At 36.9% G+C, this 24172-nt stretch overlaps 1 protein-coding gene across 3 annotated transcripts in view; it reads left to right on the top strand.

The window, feature by feature from the left end:
• Positions 1-24172, top strand: part of TSC22D1 (TSC22 domain family member 1) — a 109700-nt gene that overhangs the window by 68118 nt on the left and 17410 nt on the right. Inside the window, exon 1 of one of the 3 annotated variants that reach the window (XM_072976289.1) lies at positions 10341-10458. The exons of the other annotated variants lie outside the window; for them this stretch is intronic. The gene's annotated coding sequence lies outside the window, so the exon portion shown is untranslated. Of the gene's footprint in view, positions 1-10340; positions 10459-24172 lie in introns of those variants that run through there. 3 annotated transcript variants of the gene reach the window in all.

The following is a 24172-nucleotide window of genomic DNA, read 5'->3' on the forward strand; positions in this document are numbered from 1 at the left end:
GCTTAATATATTTGTGTGTATTCAGCATGTACAAGTTGAGAATTCTTATGTATTCCCAGTGCAGTAAATCTGTTATGTCTTGACTCTCTTTAACCATAAGGATGCCTTTTGCCTAGATCTATTTTGTCTAATTTTAGAAAGGTTATTCCAGCTTCCTTTAGGTGGTATTGCCAATAATATCATCTTTCCACTTTCTATCTTTTAGCACTTCCATGCCCTTATATTTTAGTGTGTCTCTTGTAAATACTATAGAGCAGGATTTTGGTGTGTGGGGCAGACTTTTTGGTTTTTTTTCTCCTCTACTGTGATTTGAGAGCTATTTATTCTACTTACGTTCTTTTAGTTTATACCTTTTGTATAATCAACAAAATCTAAGGTTAATCAATATCTTAAAACCCACTCCTACTAGAAAAAGTACAGATCTTACCACATTTTAACACTAACGACTACCTTCCCCATCTCCCACAATTTACATGATATTGTTATCCATAATTTTAGCCTCATTTTATAAAAGTTCCACAAATTTAACATTATTATTTTCCATAGACAATGTTTAGTTCTTCCCATGTGTTTGTGAGCTTCTTTGCTTATTATTCCGTCTTGTAACTCAGACCATTTTAAGGGAACATTTTTCTTCTTCCTAGAAAATGTTTTTTGGGAGTTCCTTCCGTGACTGTTAAATGGTGGTAAATTCTGATTTTATATGTACCTGAAATTGTCTTTATTTTACCTTAGCTATTGAAAGATCTTGGGGACCCAGTTCTCCGTTGAGAGTTATCTATTCAGCTGTTCTTTCTGCAATAGCAGGACATTTTTGAAATGTCTTTCTAGTGAAAAATATAATCAGAAGTCTAATATTTATTATGTGTGGGCTTAATATAAAAGATCTTACTAAAAAGCCTCTTACTAACCTTGTACAAAGTTTGTGTTAGGTTATTGGCAGAATTGCTATACATTTAAAAACTGAAATATTCCATACATATATGTGTGGTGACCATCCTTAGGTTTGTAACTAGGGTCACTATTTATACTATTATTGTTCATGGCCTTGAGTTTTTATTTACTTACACTAATTAAGTACCTGTTTTTCAGAAACTCGTACTTTATTAGTTCTTTGTGATTGGACGGCAAGCTGTCTGTATTTCAGTCTTTTAAAACCTTATTTTCTAACTATGGCCTTGATTAAATGGATTTTACTTTTCTTTGTATCTGCTCCTTACTACTTCTATAATACGATAAAAGGAAGATGTAGTCCTACATTTGCTGAATCTTTCTCCATCACTCATGCTACACGCTCTCCATATCTTTTATGTTTTAGTTTTCACTATAATCCTACCTTGCTTCTGTTTTGTAAATGAGGAAATTGAGTTTAAAAGGTATTTAAGTGACTTGCCAAGGTATCATTGTGTATAAGTGTTGGGCCTAGGGGCTAGGAGTCAAAACACAACCACTCATGTATTTTCTACAATTCTGGTCTCATTTAGGTTAAGATATCCTATGGTAATCAGTTCTCTTTATGCAGGTCAGTAGGTAGACAGGATAACCACCTGTGGAGCTTGATATATGCAAAAGCAAAACTCAACTAAAAATACTGCTGTACTGGTATTTTGTGTTGCGTCAAAGGCATATAATTAGATTTACTTCTAGAATTTGAGATCACTGTCTTATGCCACAAATCATTAAATGTTAATCATGAATATCATTTGTATTTATTACAATTTCTATCACTCCCTGCCTTCCCCTCCCCCAACTCCCATCCTAGACTAACGTGACAAGTCATAATAAATAATTATATTTTTTTTTCCTCTTCCAGACCAATTAAAATAACTTGATTGCATACTTACAAGCCCAATATTAAGAGATTATTTATCTCTGGGTTGGCATTATTATTTACAATGTATAAAAGTCTGGGAAGTGGGGGGAGGACTGTGTTCTCTTACCTGTCAGGGAAACTGGAATATTCTGTGTAGTCTTAAAGGATTTCATAGAAAGATAGGGAAATCCATTATTGTAAATACTAGAGGTTTTAGGGGGATGTTTGAACGTTCTTATAGTTGACTACAGAAATAATTTCAAACTTTCTGGCAACTCTAACCTCAAAATATTCAGGTACTATTTTTGAGTTTCTTTTATCTGTTCTTGTTTTCCCCCAATTTTTCAAATTTTATGACAGTATGTCTATTAAGTTTGTTAACATATTATAAATTTTAATTCTGTAGTTAAGCAATACGTTTTTTTAAAATGGCCCAGATTTGTGTATAAGATGACTGTGTGTTCAGCTTTAAAAGAAACTGGTTAGAAATTAAATTATATAGAATCTTATATAAACAAGATTATACTTAATTTAAGATAGCCCGGGTTGTGTATGTAAAAATGTCTCCTAGAACGGAATAGACAGCAATTTTTTTTCCAAATAGCATATGATGTGTTAGCGCCATCTACTGTTGAGTAAGAATAGTCACTTTATGTATACTTGGGTTTTTCCCAGCCTTCTGTTAAGTTCTGCGTATTACTGTGGGTATTCTTATGTAGTTGACTACTCTGTAAAATCTGAATGTTTTGGGATATTCAGATGATATCCTGTCTATGTTCACAGTTGGCCAGTTTTTGGAGATTCTGTTTCATAATTCTTGTCAATAGCAGTGGCAGATTTCCTGTAGAATTTTAAAATCATCATCATCATCGTCATCATCATCTGACTATGCTAGCTTTCCTTATAGCATCCTTGTTTTAAAACTTGCTAATTGACTGGCCATTGCTATAAAAAGACTGGTGGATTAAAATTGGGATTTAAATTGAATGTCCCATTTGTAGTTGAAAGACTATCCGTGGAAACCCATGTTTCAGTATGTTGCTTGTTATTTAATTAATTGAATGTCCAAATCTCAGCAGAGTATTGAGTGTATTTGTAATTTAGAGGAAAACCTGTGTCTAAATAATATAGTAATTTTCTTGGAGTTTAAATTGTTAATGGAAAGGACATTGCAAAAAATAGGTTCATATAATGCTGTTCATTTTACCACTTGTGATCTTGATACCAATGACCTTAACTTCTCGGAGCCTCAGTTTTCTCATCTGTAAATGAGAATAACAATAATAGTACCTACTTCTTGAGATTATTGTAAAGCATACATAAAATAGTCTTTCTAAAAGCACTTAGCATAGCTTCTGGCACGTAATAATAAACACTCAATAAATGTTACCATTATCATTATTAATATTTAATCACTTTATATATTCAAAGTGAATAGAATGTTTCAATAAATATATTTTTATCTTAGTAACTAATACCTGTTTAAAAACCTATAATGTTTGAATAAAAGTTATAGCTTAAGTATATAAATGGTCAAAATGTTTCTGCACATCATTTAGAGTAGAGGATATATAGTAGGGTGGAAAGTACTAGCCTTCAGGATCTCTGGTCCTGGATCTGTCAGTTACTAGCAGTGTAACTTGCAGTGAATGATTTAATCTCTCTAAAGCTCAGTTTCCTCATCTGAAAAATGAGGGTGTTTTGAACATTAAATGATGTATGTAGAGAGCCATTGGCATTTTGTAGGCTAACAGAACATAAATGTTAATTCTCTCTTTCAGTAACAACATACTACAAGTTTACTAACATGCACATATTTCTATAATTTTGATTTATGTTACTCTTCCTAAAATAAAAAGATGTTTAGCATCTTTATGAAAGCATTGGAATTTGAAACGATGCAAAGAAATTATAACATCTTCAAGGAGTATAATTAAGAAGATAGGATCTGAATACATGAAAGTTTTCTTTTTAATTTGAATAATGCAGTAATATTTGTTCGTGACTGTTAGTAAATTATACAGAAAATGTTTTTTAGGAGTTCAAAGGAGAAATACTTTTTACACTGGACCAGCTTGCCTCCCCCCACCAACATTATTATTATTTTTTAAAAATTATTATTATTATTTAAAAATTATTTTGGTAGTTGTGGCCCCTTGGATATTCTAGGGGGACATAAAGAAGATAAAATCCATTCATGGATTAATAGAAATATTTACCATTTACATATTATCTACCAGCATCATGGACCAAACCTCAAGGTGGGGCAGGGGTTATGTGTGGCGGTAACTGATCAACACTGAGTATTGTTCTGAGCACAGTACATGCTGAGAAATACATGAAGAAACAAATGAAGGCCTCTGCATCCCAGTAATAATACCAACTGAAACCAGTGTTCTCGTCATACAATAAATTTCTCCGTATAATTATAAAGAGCTAATTCCCTCCTGTGTCCTCTGGGTCTTGGCTTTATCAGGATGCATCACTTCTAGTTATCTTTCATCTCCACTTTACTGGCCATGTGTGTGGACCAGCAAGCCCCCAGCCTCACCCTAGACCTCGTCTTCCTCACTCCGCATCCATCTCTGCGGCTGTGGGGTGGGTGTTCCTTCTTCCTCACCACCCTGCAACCTAAGCTTCTGAAATTGTTCTTTTGCAGATATGCCCAGTGACTTCCTAACTGTCCAGCGTCAAGTCCGAGGAGCGCCGAGCTCTGCTAGTTCTCTTCCCTTGACCTTGTCCTTTTTAGTCGTATTACCGCCCCTTCCCTTTTTTTTTCCCCTCCCAGCCCTCTTAACTGCTGGTGTGTCCTTAGGTCCTATCATTGGCCCTCTCTTCTTTTAACTCTTCAGGTTTTGTTTGCATGCCAGGGATCCTGCCCCTGTCTGATGATGGGGTGCCTCCACTTGAGTTTTACCTGTGGGATCCAGGTCAACCCCTGGTAGTGCAGGGGGCACAGGGGATGGGCTTTAGCCCCTCAGAACCTCCATCACCTGTCAACACACTAGAGCTTCCCTGAGTAAACAGACAATCTATGTAAAACAGCCGACCAGGAAACACAAACACATGCAGAAGTAATCTGCCTGGTATGGAAACTCAGCCTCAGGAAGTGTCTCTAACCCTTTCTGCCTCTGAACTGCTCCTCTATAGACATTCTGGAGCTGCCCTTGAGTGGCCTCAGTTTCCCTGTGAGCACATCTACCGCCCGTCCCATCCCAGCTGGGCTCCTCATTTATCACTCCTTGCAGACAGTCTTCTGCTCCTGTATTCTGCCACAGTTAACAGTCCCAAGATGTGCTCTGTAGCACAGCCAGACGCCCTGATCATCCTGAATTCTGCTACTTCTCTCTTATCTTAAGTACCCAGTCAGTCCTGGGATAACTACTGCCTTAATATCTTTCATCCACGATGGAATTTACTCCACTATGTTAGAATTATTTGATCAACGTCTGTTCCTTTCACTAGGATTTTATGTCCCACGTACCTATCATAATTTGTATAGAGTAGTAAATGCTCAGTTATTATTTTTATATGCAGAAATAAATTTATCAACAATCCCTAGATCCCGAAGAATTAATAGCATCACTATTGTCCTAAAAAAAAACCCACAGCACTATGGAACAATAGGTCTTCTAATCTTAATTTTTTTAAAATGTTATATTAATGAATGTTAATGTTATATTAAAGTGAAATATTTTAAGATTGTCTTTTATAGTTTCTCAGTTTAAAAGAGAGTGTTTTATGTGCTATCAATACATCTTGGAACTTGTACACTTCTAATTTCCTTCAGTTTTTAAAAATGAAGTCCAAATTCCCTGTCAGTCTTATTAATCCAGTTTTTCTTATTTAATAATATTTCTCAGTATTATTTTTGTTCCTTGGATGTTCTCAAATGGTGGTCTGATAGTGACATTTTTGTTAAATGCATACTGTGCAATTCTTTTATTTGTTGTCATTTTTGAAATGAATTGTTCTCATTATACAGCAGTCCTTTCAGGGCCAGCCTCAGAGGGGTGGATTCTTTCCATTTCAGTCCTAAATAAATAGCCTAAGAGAGGATGGCGTGTTCCAATTTCTAAATGGTTGCAACTTATTTGTGTAGGCTTCCCAGCGTATTTGACATAAGAGAAGTATCTGACATAAGAGAAGCATCTGACATAAGAGAAGCATTCAGATAACTGAAACAGACTTTCGGACCCCTAACCTCATTTCAACCTTCTAACCTTATTTTATTTACCCTTCTGAGGTGATGATGGTTTGATGACCACTCAGGTTCAGCTCCAGGATGATGAGTTTTGTCTATAAGGAGTTGTCTACCACGTGGCTCTCAGCCTAACAAGACAGAAAAATGATCTCTTCTTGAGCCTCTGTGTGACTGGTAACAATCTGCCCTTTTCATTCTGTTGCTATTAATCTCCTGAGGCCCAGGAAGCTAGATAATCAGGTTTTAAGAATTACGTGATAAACGAGTCAGTAGTTCTGAAGCAAGATCTAAGGAACAGGGTATATGTCTTTGGTGCAGTGGCTTTATACAAGCTCCTTCAACGTTCAGAGTTAGTCTTTGATCTTTGAGTTTCTAGGCTATGGACTGAAGGTTAGTTAGGGTTGCTGATTCTAGGTTCCTCAGTACACTTCCCAGTCATCTGTGGTTCATCCAGTTCTGGTGTTTTCTGGAATCAGCCAGTCTCGTATAACTTATTTCACTGCGTCTGCTCAGAGGGCCACTTGGAACAGAGCAAGAGGCCTTAATTTCTTTTCTTTCAGTAATATTCAGGGGACTTTCATCTTCGGAGATGGAGGGCCTGAGTGATAGTCTCTGTCCACACGCAGTGCACGCGTGTGTTTGTGTGTATATACACACGTAGCACGCATTCCTGCCTTGTGCTGTTAGTTCACTGCCAGAGTCCCCGCCTAGCGCTGTGTATAAAGAACATTAGCGCCATGTGTGCGTCCTGGGCTCTCTTGCTGGGTGGCTGGTGTGCACAGCAGGAAAGACTTGACTAATAGAATGTGGGAAACCGTCTATGAGTTTTCTGTCAATAGTTTAATGCTGGCTTATGTTTTGGAATGTGATGTAAATTTATTGTCTTTGCCTTATTTTAATTATTATTTATTTAATTACTAGGGCCTGTATTTGCTACATAATTAAAAATATGAAAAAATTTCAAAATTCCATAATTTACTTCTTTCAAATTTTGAGCTGTCATATTTGTTCTTTGTAGAGGCGATAGAGCTGTACGTTCAGGCATCAGGCTGCCAGATTCTAAGCCTGACTCAAAAAATGATTCACTTATGCCCATGAACTTGGGTATATTTCTTAGTCTTTCCGTGCCTCAGTTCTCCTGCCTATAAAATGGTAAAATAGAGTTATTGTGGGGATTATGTGAGATACTATGTAAGTACTTAGACTAGTGCGTGGATACTAGTCCCTCAGTAGTGATAATACTACCATCCCCTCTATTTTTCCTATGGCAAACATTTGAAATGTAATTTTTAATGTAAATTTAAATTTTAATATTTCTTTAAACTTAAGACTTCTGGAATCTTCTGGCATCTATGAGAGAATGTTGTGGTTTAACTATTTAAGCACCTTAAAAGTGGTTCAGATTTGAAGTTCTCTCCCAGCTTTCACAAAGACTCTGGTGAAATTATTTTACCTTTTACATAAGGACTTTATTTAAAAATAGAAGTAGCACTTGCTGTGTTCTCCACTGTCCCCCCTTTTCTCTCCTTCACACCCATCCGATCTCTAGATCGGTGTGTTCGGCGCCGGGGGTACAACAGTGAGAAAAGCACAGGGTCATCAGAATGTGCCACCTTCTACTATACAGGTGATCTGATTCTGCAAAGCAGCTGTTTTCAGATCTCTGAGAGCATCTGATGGGGAGACATTGCCTGGTCTAAGGGTTCAGGAAAGACTCCCTTCAGGAAGGAACTTGAGGTGAAGTCTAAAGAATCTTCAGTATCATTAACTAGAAACAGTCAACAGGGCAGGGCCTGTATTTCAGGCAGAGGTGGATGTTTAAATGCCTGAGATGGAAGGGAGCCATTATATATGAAGAAATTGTATTTTAAAAAGTAATGAATTCTTATTTTTTGCAGTTATGATATTTTACTATTAAATATATTCTATTTAATAATTAGTTAATTAATAATATTTAATAATATATTACTAATAATATATTAATTAGTAACTGCAGTAGTCTAATCTTTTGATAAAATCTTTATGTTTAAGAAAATGTAAAAAGAAACTATTTTTAGTGTAAATTGTAATTACTAAATGTAGAAAATCATCATCATAAAATTTGATCCAATTATCTATGCTTTTAAAATTAAAGATTGACTTCAAGTATAAGACATGATAGTTTAGGGGTCAGATCATGCAGTTAAGAAATCATTTTCATTACTTTGTAAAAAATAGAGCATATTCTCCATGTTTTTCTATACTGGACTTTATGTACTGGCACCATGTGTTAGATGAGAACAAAAGGAGGAGAATCAGTTTATTAGTTATTCTAAGCTTTCTTCAAATTACAAATAATTTGTATTTTTTTGACTGATAAAACTAACCATTGTGTGTTATAATAATTCTGATGTGTTTTTCTATACTTACATTCCTGGGAATAAATAACACAAGTTGTTCTGTAGTTTGTAGTTTATGTAACTGTCAAAGTAGGAAGTTGAGTGGAGTTTGAGTATGATACCTACTTTACATATTTTGTCAGCAATCACATTTCAGCTCCTTTATAGAAACTCTGTATCCCTAACGACTTAAACATTTCTTGTTAGAATGTTAGTTTGCAATGACTGGATAATCTATGTTTCACCGGCTGATGACCCTCCTCCAAGTGTTTCTTGGAGTCAGAGTATCTCACACGGGCTCATGTTGCTTATCTAGTATTAACCACATGGCATTCGTTTCAGTTTTTCTCCATCTCTTCAGACCACCCACCAAAGTTCTGCCCTGTTCAGTGGGCAGTGCCACTTTGGGTGGTTTTTTGCTGCTGATCCTCCTCTTGGCCATTGCAGGGACCACCTAGGCTGGGTCACTGAATGATTTCTAGGTCTTGCTGATGACGCTGTTTAGTCTGGGAGTTTTATTTGCAAAAATATTTTTCACCATCAACTTAATTTTCTTTAGTGGCATATACAGGACTGTTCAAATGCCGTATCTCTTCATCAGTCTGTTTCAGTAAACGATATTTTTCTATCAACTTGCCCACTTAATCTATATCTTTTAAATTATGGTTATATTCCTTTTTCATTCCTGATACTGCTTATTTCTGCCTTCTCTTCTTTCTTAATTAATCATACTGGGGGTTTAACAGTTTGTTTTACAGTCATTTTCACAGAACCCATTTTGGACTCTGTTGATCTAATATATATTTGTTTTCTATTTTAATGGCTTTTGCCATTGTCTTTATTATCTCCTTTTACTTTCTTCAGGTTTATTTTGTTGGGTTTTGCCCCAATTTTCTTGATAAAGCCTTATTCCACTAATCTTTGGCCTTTATTTTAATATTCAAGAGTGTACATTTCCCCTAAATGTTACTTCAGTTGCGTTCTCCAAATTCTGATATGTACTATATTTGTTATTATTAATTTTAATCTCATAGTTTAAAAGAAAATCTGTGATGTTGACTCCTTTGCATTATATTTTCCTATCATAAAGTTTCCTTAATTTTCTAGACTTTAAGCTCTTTTTTAAAAGCTCCAACTTGGACATTTACTAGTTATTTTCTGCTTTATAATAGACACCACCCTGTTTTTGTAGATGTCAGTTCCTTTCCCTTTGGTTGATTTTATCCGTCTTTTCCTACCTTCTGAGTAGCACTGCAGACTGTGTAGGAGAAAAACAAATGAAGAACTATGTGTTTCTCTTTCTTTCCCACCCCATCCCCACCTCTGCTCCAGTAAGTGGTATATTTATAGGACTCGAGTGGAATATCTTGGGCTCAAACTGCAGGAAGTACTGTGGGGCCTCCTGGGGATGGAAAGGCTGTGGGCAGCTAGCTTCTCCATCTCTCTCTCTGAGCCTTCCTATCTGCTCGTTCCAGTTTGGCTTTGCTTGTCAGCTTGATTTTTCCTCCCTTCCCTCCTTTGTTCCTTCTCTTCTTCTCTGCCTCTCTCCCTGCCCCTCCTACCCACCTCTCTTCCCTCCCCTCCTCCTTTCCTGCCTTCATCCCTTCCTTCATCTTTTCTCTTCCTCAAGTCTTCCTTCGTTCTTGCATCTTCATTGTTCAACTCGCCACCCCAAACATGTTTCAATAGTTGGGAAACCCCCTACTACTCCTGGTTTTTAGATCAAGGACACCCCCAGAAGCCATAAGAGCACTGACTCAGTTACACCCTCAGAAAACCTGAAGAAACTCTCCTGCGCCCTTTAAAATCCTAAACATAGCAAGTCACTGTGTTCACATTTTTTTTGTGTCCCTTCGGAGGCCCAGTCATCATCAATAAATTGAGTCTCTGCCCCTTTAAACAGAAACTGCCTTGGGGGAGGGATGGAACCTGGGCTGCTTCCTGGAGCTCTGGGGCCACCAGGGGTGTCAGTTGGGCCTGGATGAGAAGAGCAGCCCAGGGAAGCCACAGTGGCTGGCGCGTGTGTCACGAGACTTTTTCTGTAGCCTAGTGATAGACCAGCTGTGAGTACTTACATGTAATTCATTAACTGGAGAGAATTGCCCCTCTGTGATCCTGAAGTGGTCCTGAACGTGGTTCCTTACCTTGAAAGGCAGTTGGCTTCCACATACCCATCTGGGAAGGTGAAAGAAGGTTCAGTTCAGCCATTTTTGTTTTTGTTTTTATTTTTTCTAGTTGGGACATTTTAGAAGCTGTTTTTTAAAAAACGACTTGGAGGATTATTTGGAGATTATGAAGGAAGGCATTTTTTTCCCTTTCCTTGTTAACTGAGATGAACTGTAGAAAGTCCTTTTTTAGTTAAAGATCTTTAAAATTGTAGTTTCATAACAGCTTTTTAATTTGTTTGGTTCCCTGGGGGAAGCCATTATGAAGTGACTTAAAACTGCAGATGATTTAGAATTTTATGTTGAGCTTTTCTATCAGAATGTAGTACCTTCATTTAGCCTTACTTGAAATGATGTTAGTATGTTTATAGTATGTTTTCAAAACAGAGGTCTTTAGATTTATATGTAAGCATCAGCTGCGTGGTTCTTTTGAAATGTTCAAAATTTTGTGAATGCTTCTTAAAGCTGCTGAATTCTAGCATAATTAAAAATATATATTTTATATACTGTATATATTTTATAACAGTATATATATATACTGTTTCTGTAACTTAAGCTGACTTGAATGCTAGCAAAAGTACTCATGTGTAGTTCAACATAAATTTAAAATTCTTAAGAGTAGTTGAATTAACTCTTAAGAATTAATTTAGAATTATGATTTTAAAACAGTTTAAGTTTCAAAAACAGTTGTTCACTAGCTTAAAATTAAAGAAAATAATTATAGGAGTTTTGCAGTTGGCTTACTATACAAAGACATAGATTTTAATTAGTTTTATTTAAAGAGAGGTACACCAAAAAGATAATGGACAAATAAACTTTAAGTCTTTTATAGTTAAATCTGTAGAGTTCATCGGTATTAACAGTTTAAAGAAAAGATACATCATGCCTTAGAGCTGAAAGTGCAAATGGGAAGTTTTTCTGCTTAGCATAAATGAAAATTCTTGAATCTTAAAGGAGAAACAAGCTTTTTGCCTAAATTAACTCTTGCATATGATGGCAAAATTTTCTAATTATTTTTAGTGAAAAATTAATGAATCCATTTTTTAAAATTCTACTTAATTTTTCATTTATGGGCTCCAAAAGTGTTTGTAAACTATGATTTTAGAGTAGTGAGGGAACTAAGAGATCTGATTGCTAATGGTCAAATAATGTCTGTTTTCATAACGGTATAGATACAGATGCAAAGATTGATTGTTTTTTTAAAAATCACTGAAATAACTTAGATTTTAGTTAATGACAAATAGATGACCAGGAGTTGTGGTTTATGATGTAATTTTTTTAGAACTGGCTTGTGATTATTTAAAAAAAAGACGTACTTTGTTAAACCAAATAGAACCTATGATTCACAAATGAATATGCCACTGAGATTAATGGTTAATTGAGAATATTTTGGATATATAAGATAAATTTCATCTCAATTATAGTATTAAGTGATCTTATTTGCCCACGTATTTTGTAATGACCTGCGTCTCTGATTATTGGCTTTAGAATCAACTTAATACTTTATAAGTGCTTTTACATGTGTTGCTTCATGTGGATCCTTAGAATAACTTGTGAGGGAGGGAAGGCAATTCATCCTAATTGCTACTTATGGAAGCATGGCTCGTCAGTCAGACTAAGTCCCAGTCTTTCAGCACGTGTTTGTCCTTTTTATATATATGTGATACATATAAAGTATGCTTAATAAACATTTGTTGAATGAATTAGCATAATTTTGATCATAAAGCAATATATACTATTAATGATTTAATTAGAAATTTCTTTAATAAATTAGAAGGGAAAATTCTTCAAATCCATCTACATTGTATTGGATGAAAGATAAAAAAATTATCTCACATATGTCATTTGTATGTGATTGTAATATGTAAAGTGTAATTATATATCTGTATATACATTAAAAATATATAATTATAGTGTATATTATGGTGTATATATACATATACATATGCATATGCACTTGTAAGTATATGTATTAACTAACATTTTATTGGCAATTTAAAATCTGATAGCAGAGCTGGTCTGATTGAAGAAGTGTAGAGAAATTTGTCTAATTTTAAGGACATTTAAGGAGAAAATTAAGAAAAGCAGTTTATCTAAAAAGCTAATGGGGGAAATGGAGTAAAGAAAGGGCTGTGATAGAGCTTTAAAAGCTGGTGCTTGGTTAAAACAATGGAATTTAAAGCTAACAAACTTGAAAAATCTTTGTTTCTTTAGTGTTCTTTAATCTTCTATTTTTCTGAGTTTACTTATGGACTTCATAGGTAATACTGATATCCTTGTTTCTCCTGTAGCCATTCAGTGGTTTATTTGGACATTTTAACTTGTCAACAGAAAAGCTAAAAAGATTGTGAAAACATTTAGTTGCATAATCATTATCCCTGATAAAACTTTTTGTTTTGTATTTTTTTCTATTAACATAGTACAAGACTTTATGTGATAAAAGTAAACACTTAGCACAGCTGTACAATTAAATGTGAAGCTTATTTGGAGAATGATTTTGAAGATGGAAGGGACAAAAATAGAGACCTCAAAACACAATTAGCTGCTATTCTTCCCAAATTCCATTACACTCTCTGCATGTGTGTCTTGAAATAATTTCCTTACACTGTCCCATTGTCTCTCCTAAAATTTTTGAAGGTAAAGACTCTGCCTTTTCATGTTTTTGTCCTCAGCCCCTGGTACAAATAGCAAGTTCTCAGAGATTTGCTGGATGGATGGGTGGGTGAGAGGGGAGGGAGAAATCAGATATGCCCATAGTTATAAAGGTCTGAGGCACTGATGCTGGCATGCAAGTGAAAAACTGCTGGTATATATGAAAAAAGGGAAGGCAGAGTCCTGGCACTGTGAGATAAAAGAGATGACCAGTGTTTGTTGAACCAAAGATATAAGTTCAGATGATGCTGTAGAACAGAAAAATCCAACAGTCTCCTTGCCTACTTTCCTGGAAGTTTTAATAGTGAGAAGGCAACATAAATGTAATTTAGAGCTTTCATTAAAAGAAAGACAAGAAACAAACAAAAATTTGGCCAGAAGTTCTAATTTATTACTTTTCAGAAACATTTTAAGCAGATACTCTACTTTTATCTATATGAATACCTATGCTATTGGAAATGGTGCTTGGAAACTGAAAGCAGACAGGCTGTCACTTAGGACAGGCTATTTGACCCCCAAGCCTCAATGACCTGTTGGTAAGTTGGGGATATATGGGGTTACCTCCTCCACAAGGTTAACATGAGGATTATTTAATGAGATAGATCAGCTCAATCACAGATTTAGAGGAAGGCTCTCAATAAATATTAGGTCTTACAATGAACTATCTAAATTATAGCTGAGCAATATTCAACAGTTTTTGACCTTTATTAATAGAATTCCATATGGTCCATCCTAGTATTACCATCATCATATGTTTCTGTAATTGGTGTTCTTATTTTCACAGAATAAACTTCCACTCCTTTATCTGTCAAGAGACGTAGTCTTCATTGAATAGTTTTCTTAAAAGGAATTAATTGTTACAGATGGGGCTCTGAAAATGTCAGTGGTCCTGTATTTTTATCCACTGTTTTAAAACTAGTTTTTTTATGTCAACATGATGTTAAGAAACTCCATAATTTTTTATTTGGGAGTCTGTACAATTTAAGCTATAAAATATATGTAGTCAAGGTGCTATAGAATTTTACCATACTTCATCCTACTTCAGAATTTAAAGTTGATCAAGCAAGGCTATCTAGCGGGCAATAAAAAATTAGCAGGTCCATTTATTCAACATGAGGGTTATTTAATTACCAGAAAGGAGAGCGCCATCCATTACTGATGTGAAGAGTTTATTGAGAGTTCCAAGTGCTCACTATTGCATTTCTACATCTTACTTTTGAAGAGCCGACTTAGTTCTGACCTTAGAAACAACTTCATTAAGCCAAACATTGACAATTTAAAACATTTTTGTAAATTTTATGACCATTAATATCAGCATTTAAGATTTTAAAGTACTTCTTATCAGCATTTACGATTCTAAAGTAATTAAAGTGATTAATGTTTTTCTAAATAAGCACATTTTTAAAAATCAAAATTTGTTTTAAAATATGAGGTGGTGAAGTGCTTTTGAATAAGTACCACAAGGTGGCAGGATTGTATTTTTGTCGATTCTTTCTGCTTTGATGTACTGCAAACTCGGTTATCTAAAATCAAAGTTTTCCGTGTGGTTAACTGTTAAGCATTTCATAAACCAGAACTTTTAAATTTTAACTTTTCTGATGGAAAACTTTCTAAACTACATTCCATGCTTTCCTGAATTCGTAAGCAGAAGAATATAACTTAGCCTTTATCAATAAGCCATTTGAATCCCAGTCATTGGGTTGTGATTAAGATGAAGTGATCAAAAAAGGCGGTACAAGAAATGAGGACTGGCCCCAGCAGAGACTCGAGAACTTGTGCTCTTAAGAGCTGTGCTGGGGTCAGCTTGCTTTCTGCTGATCCACATTTTTTCCTGTTGAAGTGAAGTGAATCATGTCAAGTGGAAGACTCTGGTGTAGTCAAATGTAATTGCTTTCTGCAAAATTAAATAGCAAATGAAGCAGACATTCCCTTCTCCTGGGGTGTCGGGGTGGACGTGACAGGTGGTTTGGGGGAAGGAAAGCAAACTATGAGGCTTTAGAAAGTCTTCATCAAAGGCCACTCTGGGAAAGGCAGTCCCAAACCACGAGGAATAGGATTCTATCAATATGAGGGACGTTGAAACTAATGTAACCATAGTGGAGCAGCTTTAAGAAAAATTATTTCCTGTGATAATATTTTAGACTCCGAATCATACATAATCTGTGTGAAAGAGAGAATATTGATTATAAACGACGTATTCAGGGATGGATGTCTTTCCTTGGTGACTCTGTCCTCCTGCTCTGGTCAAGGGAGAGCTGTTTCAAGGCAGTTTGTGCCTTTATTGGTGAGACACAAGCGTTGGGTAGAATCTTCTGTCTCTTGGATGCTGCCTTTTTGACAGAGCCTGTCTTTCCCCTCCCATGTGCTTCCAGGTCTACAGTTGCTCTGTGAATCTGTTACAAAAGACTGGACAAAAGACAGGTTTTCTTCTGGATATTGTTCCTTCATTCATTATTTGCATATTTTTCTCACTCTTTATAAAAAGATTGTATATAGAATTCATTGGGCCGAATTTCAGAACGAGTCCACATGAGACCTCCCATCAGCACGAAGAAAGCACTAGCTCAGCTCTGCTGATTCAGGGGAGAGAAGAGGACGCGGTTTCCAGCAGCTGCCCTGTGTTTCTCTGGCTCCCTGCTGTGGTCCTCGACCTGCCTGCCGCTTCCCTGCCCTCCCTAGTGAGCATCGACTCACGGAGGGTTTTGTTTTTTCCCTCATCTTTCATTTGGCTCTTCTGGGGTAATTGGAGAACTTCATCAGAACTCCAGAGAAGCCCCGGGAAATGACTGCTAAATGAGCTCTGAAATAGATACAGAGCATAGACACTTGAGCCTTTCTCCTTGGTTCTCCTCGGTGGTACAACTTTTTTCTTTTTTTAAACTTACAGTAGACAAGGAAGTAGAAGTTTCATGACTAAAACATACGGATAAATTTCTCTGGCTTGTAATTTAAGGATGTATACATTTTCCTCCTGGCAAGGTATCATATGTTTTTAAGTAAAAGCTGTCTTATTCAAGATTTGCAAACTGAATTTGTGGATTATATAAAAGATTCATGCTTTAAGAAACAACCTGAACCCTCTTTGTTGTCTTGGGGCAGTTTTTGTGTAACTGCACACGCTGAAACTAAATTCACTCTAGCTCTGAGATGACCTGAGAGATCAGATGTGATAGCTTAGCTGTGTTAAGAACACCCTCCTACACATTCTGCAGAAAATTTAAAAACTATTAGCATAAGCAGCTGGTTTGACTTGGAGCCAAGTTTCAATATTTAACTCCAAGATAGAATCACATTAAAAGTATCTAAAGAATTAGTCCACAATTTAAGTATTTTTCTCATTTTAAATGTAGTTTTAAGGTATATTTAATTCTTGTTTTGATGAAAGAATTTTGGATTGAAAATGTATTGTAGTTTAATTTTTTTAAGAAAGAAGTTAGAAATAGATGACAGACTTTGATTGCCAAGCTAAAGATTGAGATTTTTATCCTATAGATAGGGTGTAATCATTAAAGGACTTGTAATTGAACAAGTGACAGATAAGAAATTAAGAAAAAAATTAAGAATATTAGCCTGGAAGCAGTATACAAGATGGATTTGCTTGGATCCAGCTGGATAGAGATTAGAGCCAGACGGACCAGTTGGGATTAAACAGCAATAATCCAGAAGTCTTCTGATATGGGTCTGGATTAGGGTGTTGGCAACAGAAATAAAAAAAGAATTAAAGGCAGAGATATTAGCAGAGAAGAACTGATAAGACAGCAGATTGCTAAGTGCAGTAAAGAAAAAAGTATGTGATATAAAATTTCTATTTTTGTCCGAGGCAGAAGTCTTAGACACAAGCCCATCTTCTAGAGGAAAACTATTTTGGTACATTTAGCATTTTGCAAATTCTTCATAATGTAGGAGATAATGCTGCTTGATTTAAAGCCCAGTAAAGGGAGACACTGTTGATACTGAGCCCGATTTCACAGGCTGATAAGGCTAAAAGTGACTTTGAAAGATCATAGTGCAGTGGTTCTCAAATACTAGCAGCCTCAAAATCACTTGGTCTATTGGGGATGGGGAGGGTGTTTTAGAAGATGCAGAATGTCATGGTTAAGAGCACAGACTCTATGTAGGCCTGCAGGTTGGAAGCTTGGATCCACCCTTTACCATGGGCCAAGCTACTCTGTTAACTGCTCTGTGTCCCAGTTAACTATTAGGGGAATTACAGGAACAAAATCAGATGATTCATACAAAATGCTTAGAAGATTGCCTGGCACGTTGTAAATGCCGAATAAATGGTAGCAGCTATTATTGTTATCAGTTTATCATTTCCTACCTCTGGAGAGTAATTCATACCTTTGACATTGGGCTCAGGAATCTGTATTTTAAAAATATCCCTTTCTACAGCTCTGATCACTAAATTTGCAAACTTTTGTTGCAACCTGCTTTTCTACCTCCATATGCTAGGACTGTGTTTAAACCTCCCAATCCACTTTCATTCTTTATTTTGACATTCCAAAGACAGCCATATTTATAAATGGTGTGTGCTACAGTTTCAGTGTGCTCGGTCAGGAACTCCTTTTGAGTAGCTTATCTGAATCCCTCTGGAAATTCCTCCAAGCCTCTCCCCCACATTGCTCTCCCCTTCAAGTCTCCCAGTGGGACTGAGCATCCTGGCCCTCAGGTGCCAGGGCCACGTGCTGCTTCACCCGAAGCCGAATTAGTGCTCCGTGGTCTTGGTCCTCACCCTCCAGCCCTGCTTATTTCCAGCCCTACCTGCGCCCTCAGAAATATCTTTGTAAGTTGGGGAAAATGAATATACAGTCTTACTGACTAATTACAACTGAAACATTTTTTAAAAATGCATAAATATGATCAGGTTTTGGGTTTTGTTGTTGTTTAAATTCCTCCTAAGACATATTCTCCAGTTCTCTGATTGTTGCTGGTGTCTTGCTCTGGTTAACCCTGGCTTCACTTTGAAATCACCCTGGGGAACTTTTAAAACCTACCAGAGCTCAGGATGGGGCCTCAGCACCTATGTTTGTGAAAAACTTCCCACTTGAGTCTAAGGTTCCACCAAGGTTGAGAAGCACTGAATTAGCTTCAGTCTCATCATTGTCCTTTTCTCCACCCACCGCTGCCCCGCTGCAGCCCACCCCGACACAGTTCTGTTAGGCAAGGAATGCCTCAGCCATCTGAAGTGAGCATGGCTCTCCTAGTGCGGCAGAAGAGTTGACGGGATAAAGAGAAAGCTTACTGAAGCCTGTGTTTTTCCTGGTGGGCGCTGTCTGTACTCCTGACTCTGTGCTTTAGACCTTTGCACATCTTATTCCCGTATTAGGTCAGAGTCTTCTAAAACTGCACAATTTTCCTTAATAGTGCAGGCATTTCTTCTATACCATGATAACGTTGTCTCTAAAAACCTTCTCATTTTGCAAAGTTGCATGCAAAAAATAAGACCGTTTATGGAGAAAACAGCTGGGGCCAGCCACCCAACACTTAAGTGGCTTTGTAACCAGAGCTCTGAGAAGATAAAAAATGTGTACCAGCTCAACATAGCTGGAAGCTCTTATGGTAGATATTAAAAATACATTCAGAAAAGTAGAGTGAAATGCCAGCAACATGTTAATTAGAGCAGAGGCGGCAGGTGCAAAGATAACGCAGAAGGAAATGGAGCTTGAAGCCAGCAGGGCGGTGAGGCTGGCAGTTCCCGGGCAGAGGCTGAAAGCTGCACAGAGCTGGCGGGGGGACTCCTGGGGAAGCGTGTGCTTTTAAGTTTCGTTAAACACACATGAAAGGGTTTCTGCTGCTGCTAAACAGCAACAGAGCCTGGAACTCTTTCCTTTCTTGCTGAAGGTTGTAATTTACTGGCTGTTCTGACTCCTCTTGGGTAGGAAAGCCCCCTGTGAAGCAACACCACTTCTGTGTTAGACTGACATCATTTTTCCACTTACTAATACTTATGAATTAATTTGCCTTCCAGAAACACACGTTATAGCAAAAAAGACTATATATCACGAAAAAGACTGTATATCACGGTTTGTACTTCCAGACTAATTTGTGACATGAATCGATTAAGGCCTCTCTTGGCCACTAGAATGTGAGTTCCATGAGGTCAGGGACTGGGACTGTTTGGACTTCCCATCCCAGGAGGCATTTGTGGAATGAATGAATAACTTAGAACTTCTTTAAAGAAAGTGGTGGGAGTCCTTAAAGTTAGAGGCATTCAGCTGAACAGTGAAAATGACAGAACTTTACAGAGGGTTTAGGAAGTAGAAGAAATCATCCCTGATCTTCCTCTATTATATTCATTCCTTTTTATTATTCTTATTCTTATTCTTATTCTTATTCTTATTCTTATTCTTATTCTTATTACATGGCCTTTTGAAATGTACATTTTATTAGTTCTCTGTTGCTGTAACAAATTACCTTAAAATTTAGTGGCTTAGAACAACAATAAACATTTGTCTTCTTACTCGGTTTCTGGGGGTTAGGAACTCGAGAGTGGCTTAGCTGGATGGTTCTGGCTTAGGGTCTCTGCTGAGGTTATGGTCGAGATGTCAGCCGGGATGCAGTCATCTGAAGCCTTGACACTGGGCTGGGGGATCCACTTTCAAGAGAGCTCACTCACATGGTTGGCACGTTGTTGCTGCGTGTTGGCAGGATGCCTTCCATTTCTTGCCGCGTAGACTTCTCCGTAGGCTGCATGAGGGTCTTCATGGCGTGACAGCTAGCCTCTCCCAGAGAGAGTGATCAAAGAAGTCACACCCCATCATCTGTGCAATATTTTTCACAGGTCAGCACTATTTGTTGTGGAAGGTGGAAGGGGATTATACAAGGATGTGAATACCTAGAGGGGAGGGTCACCGGAGGCCATCTTGGAGGCTGGGTACCACACATATGCGTTCATGGTTGTAGCTGTCATCATAGGATATGCACAGTCGGTATTGCTTTGTCCACTTAACATGTGGAGTGTTTTCATGTTGCTTAGTTTCTGTTATTTTTGGTGTCTGTAACTCCCTAGTTTCTTTTGTTTCTAAACATGAGATTATAACATGTAATAGTTAGACTTAATTTTCCCTAAAATTCAATTCAGCAGGCATTGAGTCCCCTCTATGTACATAGCTAAGCATTTTAAATTTGCCACTATATCCCTGAATGTTACAAAAATGTAAGCTATGTACATACATGTAAAATAACTCAATTACGGTTACAGTAAACAGTATGGAAAGTGACTGATTTTTTTCTTCTTTCTTTCATGATTCAATCTACTTCTGGCATTGTTCTTTAACAATTACTGTAATTGGATTGCAGGTAAGGAGTCTTAAATTTTTTCTCCTTCATCATATCTTAAGAGCAAATGAGTATAAATTGGCAAATATAATTTTGTAGAAACCATTGAATCAGGTACCACTCATTTAAGGATTCAGATATTTCTTTTAAAAGGCCATCTTCAAAGAGAGAACTGTTCTCTTTATATAAACTTCCTTATGAAATTCAGTAGTTAATCTGAATTTATTCCCATTGAGTCATCTCTGAGGTCAGGTTCACAGTGATTAACCCATGGGCAGGACAACTACCTTAACTTCTAGTTCAGAGTCAAGAGTGCAACCAGTCACTGAGCTGCAGTTTAGCCAAAGCTACTGTTTCTGTACTTCTGGGTAGACTGAAGACTAACACAGGTGTGTGAGAAGTTTGCGAGCATGTCTAATGAGTTGAAAGTGATTTACAGACACAGGTCATTACTATACTTTTCCATTCCATAATTTTAACTGACATTCCGTAATTTTAGGAAATCACATACAGTTTTTATATCCATGTGTACTTTCTCCCGTTATAAAGCTTATACACAGATGATGATGTCTGTTTTTGTTACTTTGTCAAGAAAAATTGATCCCTTTGATCAAATGCTTGAGAAACTTACATGCAAAATTTTTTATATGATCAATTTTAGGTCTATTTTTTCAGAATTAGGATTAGTGGGAGTAAGGACTAAAACTATTAAGTGGATCTCTTCTATTGAAAAAAGGGACATGATTTATTTTTCATATTTCTTAAGCTTTTAATAAGTGTAACATGCATCTAAAGTCTTATTTATAATTATGTACATTAACTTGATTTGTATACATTATATGTTTTAACGTAGGCTTTACTTTTTGCAGATGGGTAAACAGTTTTTAAGACTCAGAAGGCTTGCTAGAAATGTACCATTACTACTTTCCTTTGTTGTACAAAGTCTGCTCTTATTTTCCATAAAAGAGATTGAATGAGGCCACTGTGATGTAGCGTTTACAGAGCCATATTTACTGCTGTGCAGTAGCTTTCTAAAAAGTTTGTGTGTAAAATAGATGTTTGATGTTCTATAACTTGAGCAAAACAAGGTGAACTTCATAACTGTCCTTGTGATTTTGCTGAAATAACATTTGTGTGTATGTATTTTGACAGTCTTGGAGTCACCAGTCTGGATTATTCTTATTGTATAATGGTTTCTGTCTAATATATATACTTAATTGTTATAGTGATAGGACCATTTGAATTGATGATTATACTTTGATTACCTGGCTTCCTTTCAAATCATTCTTCCTCCCTCATTAAAGGGTTAAGCCCCTTAAACAGAACTTTTTTCTAGTCTTTGCTTTAGTCCTCCTTTCATGGAGCCTCCATGCTGTATCTGGAACGGTCGCATCTGTTCTGAAGGAATGCGGTTTCTGAAGTCGAGGGCACTGTGCTGCAGTAATCCGTTGTCTCAGCGGCTGCTCCCGCTTCCTGGAGGCCGGGTTGATTTGGCTGGTGTGCACTAGTTAGGTTCAGCTGGCTGTTTGCAGCCAGTCTCTATTCTGATTGGCTAGGCTCATGTGTTGTGGGGTAGATTTCAGATTCCTTAGCAGCGTTTTCAAGATTCTTGGGAATTGGAAGTTCTCTGAGTACTTCTCTGCCTTTGTCTTCATCTAGATGCCTGTTTCTCATCAACCTGGCAATTTGGTTGGATAAAGATAACCACCTTCTTCAATTAACTTGTGTATTATTGCTGGAAATTCTTCAGCAGTTTTCTCATCTGCACTCTCTGCTTCACCTGACAGCTGAAAGCTTTCAAATTATAGACATTTTTGAAACTACTAAACTGGTCATTAGTAGCACTAAAAGAAGCTACTTCTGCAGGACCTGGTGATTTCCACGTAAGGGCTTCGTATAGAGACAGTGCTTTCTCTTTGATTGTGAGAAAGGCTGTTCCTGGATTTTTGTTTGGGTTTGTTATGTTTTGCTATTTGCTCTTCAGTCCATGTACTCAGCAATCTTTCCGTTTCCCCTCTTTTCTTGAGTGCTTGTTCTTACCGACTTCACAGCACTTGAAGTTCCTCTAGTTGTGGGTGTTTCATTTTCATGTGTTATCTTTGGTGATCCAGGTGTGGGCTCCTTTATGCTTGCTGCTCTGGAGACATCCCATGTTCTCTTGTTTCTTTCCAAAGCGTCTCCCTTAATAGTTAAATGTTTTTCTTTTGCATGCACTGCTTGGTATTTTTGAACCAGAGTGGTTAGACTCTGTTTGGGATTTGAGTAAGTGCATTTTTTTACAGAGAAAAGTTAACATTTGCAAAAGAAGAGCAAAACAATCTTGTAGGATAACAAACGTGAACCGAGTAGCTGGTATATGTTTGAGATGTGTGTGTGTGTGTGTTTTCCCGGGCAGCTTGGTTCAGCTGGGTGCAGTTCCCTGTGTTTAGCTAGTATTTCTTTTTTCTCTTTTTTTTTTTTTAGCTACTATTTCTGAAGGCATAAGCATAAGCAAAATGTGAAATACGAATTTTGTCAAATTGTTCTCTAACGTATAGATTGTGTTGGAACAAATTTGCGTTTTCCGAACAAGTTTTATAGCAGAACAGATTGTGCTTGATGGGCTTTTTAAATTTAAAAAAGCGTGATCTGTAGTTCTAGGAAATTTTCTTGAATTATTTTATGATACTTTCCTCCATATTCTCTGTTCTGCTTCCAAAACTTCTGCCATTGAGATGTTAGCCTTTCTTTCTTTCTTTCTTTCTTTTTTTTCCTAATGGACGTCCTGGGGATTGAACCCAGGACCTGGCGCATGCTAAGCACACGCTCTACCACTGAGCTATACACCCACCTCCAGATGTTAGCCCTTCTAAACTGCTGTTCTTTCTCTTCTTCCCTCTTTTTCCCTCTTTGGTATTTGTTCTAGTTCTGAGATATTTCTTCAACTTCACTTTGCATTTATTCTAGGGAATTTTCGCTTGTGGTCTCGTAATACCAGTTTTCAATTTTCCAAGAGCTTCCGGTGCTGGTTTGGTGTTGCCCACCCCTCCCCTCATTTTTTAATCCATGTCATCTTTTAGGATCTTTAAAGTTTTTTCATTTCCATACACTACTTCTGTTTCCTCCAGGTTCCTCTTTTCTGAGTGTTGGTTCTATTAGAGGATGGTTAGCCCTTGCTCTGATATTCAGTTAGTAAGGATAAGGAAGGGTCTGTGTTTCCTACAGACTCTCATTTTGCCTGAACCTTGTACTTTGAGAAGCCTGTGCTTTGGAAGTATTGGATTCTTCAATGCATATCAGCTATCTTCTGGATTCTCTTTACTGCTTGCTTAGGTTTCAGCTTGATGAATTACCATCTTTTTTCCCCCAGGCTGCTGAAATGGACATCTCTCCCATTTATTCCATTCTTCTATGTTTAGAACTTGATCTTCTGTCTCTTTGGTGGTTTGTAGGAAGCAACAGAGATAATATAAATGAGTGTATGCAATCTACCATATTCACTTAGAAGTAGCTTCAAACAGCTTTGTAGTAGAAGAAAGTAAAACCTGTGAGATTCTCATGGCTTCATGAAACCCCCCAAGCCAAGATTCAGAAAAGAGCTATCATTGCATTTCTAGCGCTTGAACGTTGTACACAGATGATTCTACAAAAGGACGTCACTTGTTTATACTTCCAGACAGGAAAAGATTTTGAGTTTTTATTG

This window comes from Vicugna pacos, chromosome 14 (genome assembly GCF_048564905.1).
Source record: "Vicugna pacos chromosome 14, VicPac4, whole genome shotgun sequence".
In the NCBI taxonomy this organism is placed as follows: domain Eukaryota; kingdom Metazoa; phylum Chordata; class Mammalia; order Artiodactyla; family Camelidae; genus Vicugna; species Vicugna pacos.